The sequence below is a fragment of the Dryobates pubescens genome, chromosome 33 (assembly GCF_014839835.1).
Source record: "Dryobates pubescens isolate bDryPub1 chromosome 33, bDryPub1.pri, whole genome shotgun sequence".
Taxonomy (NCBI): domain Eukaryota; kingdom Metazoa; phylum Chordata; class Aves; order Piciformes; family Picidae; genus Dryobates; species Dryobates pubescens.
The window spans coordinates 4,415,214-4,426,863 of NC_071644.1; the positions used below are offsets into that span (position 1 = coordinate 4,415,214).

The following is an 11,650-nucleotide window of genomic DNA, read 5'->3' on the forward strand; positions in this document are numbered from 1 at the left end:
CGAGCGAGTCGTTTGTCATTGGAATGTGCTGCCCAGGGAGGTGGTGGAGTCACCATCCCTGGAGGAGTTCAAGAGGGGATTGGATGTGGCACTTGGTGCCATGGTCTAGTCATGAGGTCTGTGGAGACAGGTTGGACTCGATGATCCTCGAGGTCTCTTCCAACCTTGGTGATACTGTGAAGACCTTCCATACGCTGACAGTGAAACCCAAAGGCTCTTTGCTAAATGGAGCTCTGCAGCAAACACCTGTACAGTTACATGCGTGGTATTGCTTACCTCCTCCCATGTAGAGTAACTGGAGGGATACTGGCCATTATTGTCTGGACTCTGCAGTGCCAGAGACTGCAACTGACCTCCCACAAACCAATTTCTTCTGCAAGACAAAAGAATCAGGGGAAAATAAAGGAAAGAAGAGGATAAAGTATCAAGAAAGAAGGTTGAGGTGACATGAGGGACTAATCAAAAGGAAAGAATTCAGTCAGGCCAGACAAAGGGCGACTGCTACCAGCATCCCAAAGAACTAGTCTCCAACTCACCCAGATCTGATACTCCATGGAGGAAAGGCCTGCAGGTACAGCTGCCCACCCAGCTCAGCTGGCAACTCTGCACATTGGTGTAGTTGCAGGAAAGAGCTGTAATAAGGTATCGGTGTGACATCCTCAGCAGTCAGAATGGAGGAGAAGCTCTGCTGGTTGCTGTCACTAAAACTGTATTCCTGCAGGTATGGAGAGAAGAACATGACATCAGTTGATGTCTTCCCACTGGAATCACTCAACTAACATTTCTGATCATGGCATTTATTCCTCTTTTTGTCCAGTGCCCAGGAAAATCCAGGATGTATCCCAAGTAACTGCAGGCTGACAAGTACAGCTCTAGAGTACAAACACGTGAAGTGCTGGGGAAGTTATTTCTATACTAAGAAAAGTGGAAATGGACATATGCACTTTCTCAGTGACAAGGCTCTTTGTACCTCATCCCTTCCACCTTGCAGCTGCCAACAGGAGCAAGTGCACAGGAGAACCTCACTAGCCCAACACTTTCCTATATCACCAAGTGATAAACAAAGGCGGCCACAGAGAGAAGCAACTTTACAATTTCTGATGACATTTCAACTCTAAGACCCTACAGGCTCAGTGCTCTTCAGGCCTATATACAAAGCACAATTTGCTGACGATGACATCATGCTGAAGCAGAAATTTTCCCTTGGAAAAAAACCCAGATTAGTTTGGTTGTATTAAGACCTTCCCACCTTGTCCAATGAGTTCTGAGAGGTCAGAATAGCTGAAGCACTGCTGTCAAAGCCAGAAGATGTTGAGAGGTCTTCTGAAAACAGCATGGCAAGAGGTTCTTCATCAACAGTCCTGTGCTTAGGACTTTGTTCAGCTGTCTTCAGCATGTGACACTTTTGGTGCCATAATTTCAGAGCTTTTCTGAGTCTACACTGCTCCAAAGTCTGAGAGAAAGAACTGAGACAGAAGATATTGAGATAGCATAGTGACTGAAAAGGAATACCGGGGGGAACACTAGTACCGACACAGTGGATAACATGGTAGAAGGACCATGAAGTCAAGTGGATACTATTAATGAGGGCAGGGCTCCAGGAACCACCTCTACTTTACTCACTCAGCTCTGTGATGTTCACACAGCCTTGATTTCCACAGCAGATATGATCTCTGGAGCTTCACCTTTTGGAATAAGTCATCAAGAGAACAGCCTGTTTTCTTCGGCAACTGTTTCTCTACAGTCCACAAGGGCTGATCTTCATGCCTCTTTGTCCCGGTCTCGTCAGCTGCTGAGCATATAAGTGGTTCTTAACCAGAGAGTGACAGGAGACATTTGTCAGAGGGCATTCCTAAGAAACTTGGCTTAGCCCTCAAACTGATTATTTTCAGCAAGGTTTAAGACTTCCTGCCAGGCTTATGAAGCATAGCAACAAATATCCCTGTAGCTTCACTGACACATCCACAGTTAGTCCTTTTCTCACTCTGGTTTGTAATCTGAGTATCATCTGTGCCTCTGTTATCAGACTGGTTTCAGCTGGTTTTTCACTGTAAAGAAGAGGAAGGAGCATCCCCATATCTTAGATTCTGCACAGACCCCAAGCTGCTCACCATGTTGCCTCCATTGTAGGTGGAAGAAGTTCACCATTGCCTGCTTATCTCCCCCTCTGATCTGCAGCATCTGAACCCACTGCTGAAAATACTTCCTCAGTGATACTGCTCTGAGATGGGCCAGGTTGCACCTGTAAAGTGCCTTCTGCTTAGCAGTCTCCTTCCATGCACTGAAATACCTGAGAATATCAAAGGAAAAATAAAGTCACATGGAAAATTATATGTACAAGCTTGTGTGCCCTCCTGAGACTGGATTTAGTTCAGGAAAGACAAATAGAAGTTGTCATCTTTTAAGCTTCTGTTAATTTATTTCATTAAAGAGCCACTGTCATGCTTAGAGCACAGCAGTACAGTGGGCTCTGCCATCGTTTGGACTGTCACAGTGAACAGACTTCACATGAAAAAGAGAACTCATCAGCTCACCGGGAGAGCAAGTTTCTCTGGATCTGAGTTGTCAGTGCCAAAATCTCTTTCATTTCCAAGCATCTGGAACGCCACCTCCAGAAAATGTTTCGTAGCTGCTTCTGTTCCAGCAGAGCATGGGCTTCCAAAAGCCTGGCTTCCTCTTTGCTCAGCAGCTCCTTCTGCAGGCGCCACAGTCTGAAAGCTGCTGTGTTGCAGGGCAAGAAGGGATTGACAGGAAGGAAAACAACTTAGAAGAACTTCAAACAACTTAGTGTCACACAGCAAACGTTCCCTGGCTGAACTTCAGCTGTCTGAGAAAAGGCACCTAAGGGAGCCAGCTCACACTGCTGGAACCACAGCATATGCTGAAGCTGAATTAATACAAGGAACAAGGTAAATGGTGTGTGACAGGATGATGACAGGTAGAGGGCTACCCTCCACCATCACAGATAACACCCCACCTCTTTGCAGGTTCAGGTTCTGAAAGAGTCCAGTCAAAACAACAACCAGACACAAACCAAGAAACATTGTGGAGCAGTGATTACCTCCAAGCTGTTTCAAGGCTACGGAACATGTGCTCACCAGCCAGCCGTCTCATATCTCTGATTGCTTCAGCTCTCCAGCAGAACTCATCTCTTCCCTCCCTACGATGAAGCTGTGTCCACAGTCCTCCCTCCACTCTGAAAGAGTCATGAGCATGCTTTAACACGTCTGTCCAAAGAGGCACTCTGAGAACACAACTCAGAGCCTTTCTTCTCCCTTGGTACCTTGCTCCTTCTGTCTGGACTTGTTTTCTGCCTTTAGAATCAGACAGTACAACAAAAGGTTTTTCTTTTGACACCTCGACTCTTCCAGTAGAGTCTGTAGAGGCTGTAGTATTGCCTCACTCCCATCTCATTTACACTTGTGTCACACAGGCAGGTAGCTGAACTCAAGAAGTAGTACAGGAGTATTTGTCAGACAATCAGATCAGACACAAGTGCACAGAAGCTGCAAAGAAGTTCTGGAATAGCATCATTTAGTTCTTAAAACTAAGTCACTAACTCTTACAGTGCTTATCTGCAGCAATACATCCAAGGATGTAGAACTAAGTTTCCCATCCTGTGTTTGTAAATCTTCACTTGTCCAAGATAACAGAAAGAGAACTCTCTCAGCTTACCTACAAGCCTGCTCAGCTTCCTTTGAGTATCCCTCTGTAAGCTGGTGCTGAGCTGAGGTTGTCATAGTTGCTAATCTTCCTACTCCAAAAGATCCTACTGATGAACTTTGGGTATAAGAACACAGCTCAGGCTTCATGGCTTGCTTCCTGCTCCGTTTTGCCACAGCTTCCTTCCACTGAAGGAGAAACAACAGAATTAGTACAAACCACAGAGTATCAGAATCAGGGTCCACATCACTGAATGTCTCACAGGATGCCCCTTGCTCCTTCCTCTCCAAACAGAACTTCTGCTTTCTCTGACTGCACAACAGAAAACTCATGACACCACTTCTACTGTCTCTAGCCCACCCTCACCCTGCGGAAGCTGACAGCAAGTAGAGTCAGGGCATGTCTCTGCTGAGCTGCTTCCAGCTGCATCCTCCTCTGGTGCACAGCCCACCGCAAAGTAACAAGGCCCTTCCGAAGCAGTTGCTGTCTGTAAAGCTGCCTGGCCGCAGCCCTTTTCCAGAGGATGTGTCCTCTCCAGGCTTGGAAACACCGAGTTAATATTTGTCTGTCATGGAAGCACTGGAAACTTAAAGAGAAAAACCAAAAGTGAGTTCCAGTTAAGAGAAAGGGAAGTTAAACACAGCTGGTAGGTGACAATCAGAGTTCAGCCATTAAACTGAAAAGAGGTATTTCAGAACATTCTAATGAGTGAGAAACCTGCAGCCTCACACCAAACTAAGGTATCACAGTTGCTGAATTGATAGCAATTTCATACACATCTTATACATCGGTCACAAATTTGAACCCCATCTCATGGATAAGCCCAGTTCTTGGTCTTTGCTAACTAAGCAGTGAGCACACCATAACTGGCTGACCTGAAAAGTAGCACAAGTGGTACCAAGGCTTCTTCACTGCTAGCATCAACCAAGGTTGAATTTGGAAGCTAGAACTTAAAAGACGCAGAAATTATTTTTTTGGAGCATTCTCCATTCTAGATAGTAACTCTGTGAAAATCTGCACCTCTGAGCTGACCATGGCAGAATGATGTAGATTTAGCCCTAAACCACATCACTGGCAGAATTGTGACTCCTTAGCCACTTTCCAGCAGTTTTCCTCTCCTGTTAACTACCAGCACACTCACACAAACACTGAGTCTTTTTACCTTTGCTCATTCACCTTCAATAACCAGAAGCTCTCCTGTGAGACCTGCCAATAGACAAAAGACAGTGACTGACATGATTATTAACATTAGTGTGTTCTGCTTAAGAATTTAGCTGTGTCAAGTATGGCAAGTCATTTTGGGTGGTGACCAGAAAAGTGCTGCCTCAGGGTGGTGCATTGTGTCAGATGCCTTTGACACTGCCCCACCATTGATTCTGTGAATACTCTCACATACTTCAGACATAGAAAAACACAACAAAACTGAATCTTAATTATGTACAGAATGAAAACCAGTTCAGTGCTTTGCCTCTGCATGTAGATCCAGAAAATATAAACAGATGTTCCCAAGAACAACTAAGTTCACAAGCTGGTCTTTAGGAAGAAACATGTAAGATACAAAGGCATGTATGTTGGGATGGAGCGAGACCGTAACAGATGAAAATCTGGCTATTCAATGCCAGAAAATCATTGCTGTACCTCTGCTCTGCACCTCTAGCATGAGGTGCAAGTACAAGTAGTATCTGTAAACAAAGATGCTACACCATGAGTACACCCTCACCTCTCTGGACACAGTTTCCTGTGTCTGGCTGCTTTCTTCACCACACCATGGCTCTTTGGCACTCTTCTCCCTAGAAGTTTCTTCAGACTGTTTGAGACTGGCATCAGCTTCCAAATTTCTCCTCCTTTGGTGGGAATAATTGTTTCTTCTTCCTTCTCTGCTCACATTCAGACAATCTATCTCAGAATATTCATCAAATCGTTCTTCAATCTGAACACTAAAAGGACTGGACTGGTCGCTGCCCACCACAGCCACTCTCCTGGCTGCTCGTGATCCTGAGTCATGTATCTGTTCTGGTTCTTTCCTGGACTTAACATGAGGTTCAGAGTTGGTGATTTCTACAGATTTAATACTAAGGTGCTGGACTGGTCTGAACTCTTTATCTCCTGGAGAAGTGACTCTCACACACACTTCCCTTGGAGCCCCATGCATGGCTACACCAACATTCATCTGAGCCCCACCCCAATCTGTCTCCAGTGACACCTGCAGACCCTCTGGATACAGACTGGCTGGAAGGTCTTTCTTCCAAGATACAGCACACGGGGCTGCACCATTAGAAGTCTCTTCTCTTTTAAGAACCTTTTTAGGGGAATGACTTTTTGTGTGAACATAAAGACTTCCAGTTTCCAGAGCTGCCTTTGCCTGGGACTGGCATCTGAAATAAGGGGAGCAATTGTAGGAGGAACCTGCTTGTGTATGCACTAGCCTGCCAGAGCCCACTCCAGAAGTGAGGGTTTCTGGCTGGATGTCAGCTGAAATTTTGGTTCTCCATGTGTTCAAGTCAATGTATCCATATCTGTGAGAGACAGAGAGAGGTTCTGCATGACTAAAGTCCCTTGTCACTGCACTATGGCTCCAGCCCTTAGCAAATGGGACACCCCATTTCAATCTTGCCTGAGCAACACTGGTCTTTACTCCAGCTAGCTGTTCTCTTGTGGTCAGGATACTAGGAGGTGAATAATCAGGAGCAAAGCACAAATTGCGACTAACTGCAGAAGACTTGGGCTCCAGAGGGAGGGAGCCTGATACACCCATTAAAGCAGTTTCTTGTTTAAGCCTCTGGATTGAACAGTACAAACTAGCAGAAATCTGTGAGGATTGCAAAAGAGTCTGAAGGGACTCTAAACTAGATGAATCAAGATCCCCCAAGGTCAGGGCTGAACTATGGCAAGCATTCACACTTTCACTTGAGCTCCTTGAAGAGGGACACGCCACTAATTTATGCCTAAGAGGAGGATCTACACTATGAGATGACAAATGTGCATTGACCAGTGCAGGGTTCACAGGATCCATACAAGAAGCAGCAGGAGGCTGATGCTTTTGTTTCTCCACCAGAGAGTCACTGTTCTTGTTCCTGCCTTCTAAAAAGTGATGGTGAGCAGTGTGTATGGAGCAGCAACCAGCAGACTTTGCTTTCCGATGCTGGTGTTGAGAAGAGTCAACATTCTCACCCCTATGCCCCTCTAAACTATAAGCATCAAGGCATGAGTGTCTCCGAGGGAGATTCACAGCAGGAGTTACTGACAGAGCAAGATGGGGAATCTTACGAGTCACGCACTTCAAGCTGTGCTGTTGCAGCCTAGAGCAGAGATTATTCTCAGCTGGGATTCTCTCCTGCTGCAAGCAGGAACTGGAGAACTGACTGGTGGTGTCCCAGAATGGCTGAGAAGGGCAGGACAGATTAGTCTGTCTCAGACTGGGATCTCTCTTCCTGGCTGACAGAGGTGTGGTATACAGCCAACCTTGTTCTGCTGTCTGGCTGGGAGTCACACTGGATGCTGCAGTCTCAAGCCAGCGATGAGAAATGCTTACTTGACTTCTAGAGCCCACATACACATCAGCATTTACATTCTTCTGGATGTTTCTTTGCTCTGAAGACAAATAAGAAGTAGCATAAACAAAGGAGCATACATATTTTTCATCACATATTCCCCAGTTTGCCAGTGGCTTTGGGTACTTTCCTTATGACTCCTGTCCCTGATCCAACAGCCACAGTCCTCAAAGTATTATGGACACTACTCTCTTCCTGTTTCTCAGCAGATAATCACATCTGGCAGAGCAGGAAGGATTGAAAGGGACAGACTCAGTTCTCCACAGAAAACTTGGGAAACAAAGACTTCCAGCATTACATATGCCCCTGCAGCTTTAAAACCAGCTTGTTGATAGCAAGGCTGAATTACCCTGCTTACAAGACAAGGTCATCTCTAGCTCCTTTTCCATACTGCTTTACCTCTAATCACATCTATGTGACACCAGACAAGCACAAGTCTAAAAGAAAATGTTTTTACAGAAGCCAGAGCAATGTGGCTCCAGCTGGAGTACAATGCTTACTCCTCTTCACTGACTGGAAGTCCAGTTCAGATCTCCTCCACACCTGTATTTTCTCCAGGGCTGATAGGACAAGTAGTGCCTCAACTTAAGGTACTGTTAAGCTGCTTAACAGGTGAAAATTTGTTCATGTGTTATGCTACAGCCCTGCAAAAGTTCAAGGCTATGAAGGCAAATTTCTGTTTGTCCACATTTACACATCCAGAGACTCTACATAGTCCCCTGACCTGGAAAGGCTACAGCATAGATAGAGATGGGGGACCTAATTTGCAGTCTAGCCACTAAGTCAGATAGTTACACGTCTCACACTCATGCTGAGCACAGCTTTCTAACAGGTTAACAGGTAAATGCAATTTGAGGGGCCCATGCTTTCATTCCTTCAAATTTTAAAAGCAAGTTGTCATTCACTCTGTCATACTAACCACCATTTTTCCCCATCCTCTTCTAAAAAATTACAATGGGATTGTGAAAGACACATAGACTTCTATTTTCTTAAGAAAACTCTACCCAATCTGAAATCAATGCCCGCTGGCTTTTGCAAACATACTCCAATACCAGAAAGCTGCTTGTCAAATTACACTCATTCTCTTCCAAGAGTCAGCATCTCAGCCTTAGTAATCCCAGTTTGCAAACAGGCTGTTTGTCCTTCTCACATGCAAACTCTTTGAGTAATCCTCACAAACTGGGGAATAAACCTAATTACTAAAGCCACAGGAGACAGTCATGCAGTGTTGCAGTTATCTTTGGGAACTGTTACTGCCTTTCATATGTCACCAAGTGTACCATGAACAGAAAGGTTCCACTACTTTTTCCAGAAGCTGGCAACTACAGACTGAACAAAGCATAACTGCTGCCTTTAGGTTGTCTGAAGTACAACCACAAAATGCACTGGACTTGTGCACTGTAGAAGCTCTCCTTGCATCCCAGGAATATCCAGATAACTAGCAACATATCACTAAAGTGTGTTATAAAGGATTTCAACTGTGAAAGGACATGAAACCATCATGTTCATCAGTGATGTTTTGTTCCATGGAACACTTGGAACCTGGCACTGGACCACTTTATGCTCAACAACCTAACTATGACCTATTTTCTTAATAATTCATGCAATATTTAGTTCTCCATTACAGTTTTTCTTACAGATTCCAGGTTCTCAACACACATTCTTAATTTCAGTCTCATTGAGATCAGGAAGAGACAGTTAATCCTATCCAAAAGGCAACAAGATTTTATGAAGTGCTTTTAAAAAACTTCTAAGGACAAAAGTAAGGACTCAAAGCAAGCTGCACATTTTGCAGTGTCCATGACCAATGGATTTCCTATCAGCTTTAATGTTTCCAACGCAAACATTTAACACATTGCTATTATACACACTTTGCGGCAACACATTAAGACATTAAAACCTGAAACGAATCCAATTAAGCAAGCAAAAATTGAGCTGATCAATGCTTTTCTGTTGTGAGAAGCAAATTAAACAGTGCAGTTCTTGAAAAGTACATCAAACTCTTTCAAGTGAATGCCATTTCAGCATTATGGTAACAATGGCAGACCCATATCAAACACCTAAGCATTGCACAGACAATGCCAATTTTCCATCCCCACAGACCAAGGCTGATTCTTTTCTTGTTGCAAGTTGGGATCAGTAAATGGACCAAGATTAGGCTTCACACACCTTAGAAACTTGATTTTCCCCTATCTTACAAACTGAAGCATCATTGCCATTGCGTGAGCCTCTCACTGCCACTCTCAAAGCCACAAGCACATAGAAAGGTCTTCCCTGAGCCACAGAGAGGGCAGTCACTGCTCCAGCAGCCTTTCCCATTGCTGCCATCCACGAATGGGTTGGTGTCCTGGGATGTTGTGGCTGCAGTGGGAGGGCCATCACCCACAGCGCCAGCTCTGAGGAGCCATTTTCAGGCCTGCTCTCAGCTGGCACACCTCAGGCCCCCTCAGCATCTCCAAGGGCTCCATCTCTCCCTACAGGCACTTACTCACTCTGATAGCCACCGCTGGACATGCCGCTGGACCTCAGGGACGGGACACACGCCTCTCTGTGCCTCCCAGCACAAGGGCAAACCTGCAGCTTTGTCCCCTGCTAATGCCCAAAACCCGGCAGCAAGCCCGCTCCAGCTGCGTTCACCGTAAGCAGCTTATCCCCCGCGATTAGCAACGCCGCCTGTCACTGGGGCTGCAGATGGCCACAGGAAAGCCGCTCTGCCCCACGGCTAATTAAAGTCCTGTGGGCGGTACAGATGAAGCAGGGCCCGGCTCATACCTCCCTCGGGGCGGCTTCCCCTCCTCCTGGCCGCGGCTCCTGTCAGCGCGCTGGGCGGCACTGAGTCCCCAGGGGAGCGTGGGCGAGGCCGGGCTGGGGCGCGAGGCTGGGCGGGAAAGCGGGAGGCGCGTGCGGGACGGTAGCGCTGAGGGAGAGCCTCGCACCGGGCGGCCCGTGGTTAATCCTAGCGCTCATCGCCCGCACAGCCCACAGCGCCAGGCCCTGAAGATTTAAAAAACAAAGCAAAACGACCTGAGCAGAACACAGCACCTGCTGCACGGCTGGGTGAGGAGATCCCACTGACAAGCTCCGAGTAGCCCCGTGGTGAAGCGAGGCTGCCCGGGTCAGAGAAGCTGGGCTGCAGAATCCCCACAGGCCCTGCTGAGCCAGGTATTGACCCGAGAGCGTTGGTGCTTGTTGGAAGCACTTCCAAAACGAACATCCCCTCCTCAGAAGCCAGGAGAGGGGTCTTGTATCACTACCTTTCTGATTTACTGCCCAAAACCATCGTCCTTGAGCGTAACCTCTGGCCTCGCTCTGCTCCCCTGAACTTCCAGACCTGCTGAATTCTCCAGAGAAAAGGACCAGGAGGATAGCTGGACAGGTATCAGTAGATTAATGGCATCTTTGGGATGGAGAATGGCTGGGAAGATCTTGCCAGATGGGACTTGCTAGATGTTAATGCAAATATCACAGAATAGTAGGGGTTGGAAGGGATCTCTAGGGATCATCTAGTCCAAATCCTACTGCTAATGCAGGGTCACCCAGAGCAGGTTACCCAGGATCACAATGTCCAGGTGGGTTTGGAATCTCTCTAGAGAAGGAGATTCCTCTTGTTGCAGCACTCAGCACCCTCACAGCAAAGACATTTTTTGTCCTGTGTTTCAGTTTGTGCCTGTTGCTCCTTGTCCTATCACTGGGCACCACTGAAAAGAGTCTGACCCCATCTTCTTGCTCCCCACCATTTAGATACTGATATGCATTGAGAAGATCCTCTCTCAGTCTGCTTTTCTCCAAAAAGCACTGCATTTAAAACAGTTGTTTTGTGCTTCAGAGGTCTAGGGAAGAAAAGAGTACTTCAATGCATTATTCAGGGATCCATATTGTCAGTGAACATTTCTGAAGGGCTGAAAAAAAACTTCATGTAAAAGCCTGCTCTGCAACTTCACAGGCTCCAGAATTTTCTGCCCACCCTTCCCCATCTGCCACAAGAGTAGAGTGACTATGCTTTGTTGTATGGCAGGCTGCAAAACGAATGCACAACACTCATGAGGAGAATAAAACATATTACTGTGATTATATGGTGTTTACCATGTGTTTGGTTCAAGCATAAATGATGATGATCCAGGTAGAGCACCAGGACACTGTAGTGCTTCTGAGCACAGTGGAAGAAGCGTTTGCTTATGTTTAAAGTAATCAAACTAGGGAGAAAATTGCTTCATTTAAAAAATACAAATAGCATAGTTGTCTACTAGAGGTTAGACCAAAGTTAACAGGGCTCTTGGTCATGAAAGAATCAATGCAGCAGCAGGTCTTGTCAAGATCACTGCAACTGCAGAGAAACAGATGAAAATGAACCTGCTTCAGAAAACCACAGATTTTTTCCTAGCACTAGTATTTTTCATTCTGCCAAAGCTGACATACTCTTTTTCTTGAAAAACAAT

The 11,650-nt window shown here is 46.0% G+C and overlaps 2 long non-coding RNA genes across 2 annotated transcripts; both read right to left on the reverse strand.

Annotated features, from left to right (window-relative positions):
- Window positions 1–190: 190 nt before the first annotated feature.
- On the reverse strand, window positions 191–1,833 carry LOC128898838 (uncharacterized). Its single transcript, XR_008462989.1, has 4 exons — window positions 1,624–1,833; window positions 1,250–1,466; window positions 537–715; window positions 191–373 (listed from the first exon to the last, which is right to left on the reverse strand). It is a non-coding gene; the product is annotated as an uncharacterized LOC128898838 (long non-coding RNA).
- Window positions 1,834–2,206: 373 nt separating this feature from the next.
- LOC128898844 (uncharacterized) lies at window positions 2,207–3,296 on the reverse strand. Its single transcript, XR_008462993.1, has 3 exons — window positions 3,099–3,296; window positions 2,535–2,718; window positions 2,207–2,290 (listed from the first exon to the last, which is right to left on the reverse strand). It is a non-coding gene; the product is annotated as an uncharacterized LOC128898844 (long non-coding RNA).
- Window positions 3,297–11,650: the final 8,354 nt, after the last annotated feature.